Here is a 3,322-nt window from a genome sequence, read left to right as displayed (position 1 = left end):
CCGGGCCTAAGGCAGACTTTTGATGTTTGTTTTCTTTTTTTTTTTTTTTTTTTTTTTTTTTTGAGACGGAGTCTGGCTCTGTCGCCCAGGCTGGAGTGCAGTGGCTGGATCTCAGCTCACTGCAAGCTCCGCCTCCCGGGTTCACGCCATTCTCCTGCCTCAGCCTCCCGAGTAGCTGGGACTACAGGCGCCCACCACCTTGCCCGGCTAGTTTTTTGTATTTTTTGAGTAGAGACGGGGTTTCACCGTGTTAGCCAGGATGGTCTCGATCTCCTGACCTCGTGATCTGCCCGTCTCAGCCTCCCAAAGTGCTGGGATTACAGGCTTGAGCCACCGCGCCCGGCCTTGATGTTTGTTTTCTAATGTCTGCAGCTGACTGAGTGATAAACTTATCCTTTAGGATTAGTTGGCCTTCAATAGAGTCAGGTGACAGGGAGGTATGCTTCCTCAATGCCTCCCTTAGTCTCTCCAGAAAGGCAGTAGGATTTCCTTCCTTTCCCTGTGTTATAGCGGACATCATTGAATAATTCATAGGCTTAGGCCCAACAAGGACTCCAAAAGATTGTTAAGGACCTAAAAGCCCAAGACCTAGTAAAACCATGCAATAGCCCCTGCAATACTCCAATTTTAGGAGTACAGAAACCCAAAGGACAGTGGAAGCTAGTGCAAGATCTCAGGATTATCAATGAGGCCGTTGTCCTTCTATACCCAGTTGTCCCTAACCCTTATACTCTGCTTTCCCAAATACCAGAGGAAGCAGAGTGGTTTACAGTCCTGGACCTTAAGGACACCTTTTTCTGCATCCCTGTACATCCTGACTCTCAATTCTTGTTTGCCTTTGAAGATCCTTCGGACCCAACATCTCAACTCACCTGGACTGTTTTACCCCAAGGGTTCAGGGATAGCCCTCATCTATTTGTCCAGGAATTAGCCTAAGACTTGAGTCAGTTCTCATACCTGGACACTCTTGTCCTTTGGTACGTGGATGATTTACTTTTAGCCACCCATTCGGAAACCTTGTGCCATCAAGCCACCCAAGCATTCTTTAATTTCGTCACCACCTGTGGCTACAGGTTTCCAAACCAAAGACTCAGCTCTGCTCACAGCAGTTTAAATACTTAGGGCAAAAATTATCCAAAGGCACCAGGGCCCTCAGTGAGGAATGTATCCAGCCCATAGTGGCTTATCCTCATCCCAAAACCCTACTAACTATTGGATGTGTCTCTCCCTGCACTTCAGGCCATACATTTCAATCCCTGTACCTGAACAGTGGAACAACTCCAGCACAAAAGTAAACACTACTTCCGTTTTAGTAGGACCTCTTGTTTCCAATCTGGAAATAACCCATACCTCAAACCTCACCTGTGTAAAATTTAGCAATATTATAGACACAACCAACTCTCAATGCATCAGGTGGGTAACTCCTCCCACACGAATAGTCTGCCTACCCTCAGGAGTATTTTTTTTTTCGTGGTACCTCAGCTTATCATTGTTTGAATGGCTCTTCAGAATCTGTGTGCTTCCTCTCATTCTTAGTGCCCCCATGACCATCTACTCTGAACAAGATTTATACAATCATGTTGTACCTAAGCCCCACAACAAAAGAGTACCCATTCTTCCTTTTGTTATCAGAGCAGGAGTGGTAGGCAGTCTAGGTACTGGAATTAGCAGTATCACAACCTCTACTCAGTTCTACTACAAAATATCTCAAGAATTAAATGGTGACATGGAATGGGTCTCCGACTCCCTGGTCACCTTGCAAGATCAACTTAACTCCCTAGCAGCAGTAGTCCTTCAAAACTGAAGAGTTTTAGACTTGCTAACTGCCAAAAGAGGGGGAACCTGTTTATTTTTAGGGGAAGAATGCTGTTATTATGTTAATCAATCTGGAATTGTCACCGAGAAAGTTAAAGAAATTCAAGATCGAATACAACATAGAGCAGAGGAGCTTCAAAACACTAGACACTGGGGCTTCCTCAGTCAATGCATGCCCTGGATTCTCCCCTTCTTAGGACCTCTAGCAGCTATAATATTGCTTCTCCTCTTTGGACCCTGTATCTTTAACCTCCTAGTTAAGTTTGTCTCTTCCAGAATCGAAACTGTGAAACTACAAATGGTTCTTCAAATGGAGCCCCAGATGCAGTCCATGACTAAGATCTACCTCGGACTCCTGGACCAGCCTGCTAGCCCATACTCCAATGTTAATGACATCAAAGGCACCCCTCCTGAGGAAAGCTCAACTGCACAACCGCTACTACACCCCAATTCAGCAGGAAGCAGTTAGAGCAGTCATCAGCCAACCTCCCCAACAGCACTTGGGTTTTCCTGTTGAGAGGCGGAACAGAGAGACAGGACTAGCTGGATTTCCCAGGCCGACTAAGAATCCCTAAGCCTAGCTGGGAAGGTGACTACTTCTACCTTTAAATATGGAGCTTGCAACTTAGCTCGCACCCAACCAACCAGATAGTAAAGGGAGCTTACTAACAGGAGATAAAGAAATAGCCAATCATCTATTACCTGAGAGCACAGTGGGAGGACAATGATAGGGATATAAACCCAGGCATTCAAGCTGGCAATGGCTACCCTCTTTGGGTCCCCTCCCTTTGTATGAGAGCTATGTTTTCACTCTATTAAATCTTGCAACTGCAAAAAAAAAAAAAAGTTCCTTACCATTTCCTGACCATTTAGTAAGGTAATGTTTTCATCTGACTTTAAATTGCCTTTCTATTTCGTCTGACTTTAGATTGCATGCCCTAATTATGGAATTCTGAAGTTTGTGAATTTAATTTTTTCACTCTATCCTTATCACTGTGATTTTATAGGATGTAGCCAGAAAGAGTTTATTCAGAGTTCATCAGACCTAGGGTTAAATCCTAGTTGTATCAGTTGTTAGCTGTTTGGTGTTAAGCAAATTATTTAGTTCTGTTCTTTTGTCTGCAAAATGGTGGCAGCAAAAACATTCCTCTCTGGTTGGTGTGAGGTAATATGTAATAGTGATATGGAAGTGCTGGGAAGGGAAGAGTGTGGTCCCTTTAAAGGATACAGAATGGGGGTTGGGGAAGGGAAGCGCTGGGTAGAGGAGGGCATGGTCCCTGGCTAGGGTTCCACCCCCATGGACCTAGGTGAGGACAGGCATTTCCTGCCCAAATGTTGCATTTCCCGCCCAAATGTTGCATTTCCCAAGACCACCCTGGCCTGCCACAACCCCATCCTGTGCCTATAAAAACTCCCAAGACGCTAGCAGGCAGACACAGGCAGGGGGACATCAAGAGGAGCACATCAGTGGAAGAAGACAGGAGTGGCTGGATGGTGAAAAGATGTC

At 45.4% G+C, this 3,322-nt stretch overlaps 1 pseudogene; it reads left to right on the top strand.

Annotated features, from left to right (window-relative positions):
• Positions 1-1,162: 1,162 nt before the first annotated feature.
• LOC139355911 (syncytin-1-like) lies at positions 1,163-2,284 on the top strand (annotated as a pseudogene).
• The last annotated feature ends 1,038 nt before the right edge of the window (positions 2,285-3,322 follow it).

The sequence above is a fragment of the Macaca nemestrina genome, chromosome 1 (assembly GCF_043159975.1).
Source record: "Macaca nemestrina isolate mMacNem1 chromosome 1, mMacNem.hap1, whole genome shotgun sequence".
Taxonomy (NCBI): Eukaryota; Metazoa; Chordata; class Mammalia; order Primates; family Cercopithecidae; genus Macaca; species Macaca nemestrina.
The sequence above is the reverse complement of the archived record's forward strand: the minus strand, read 5'-3'. Positions and strand labels throughout refer to the sequence as shown.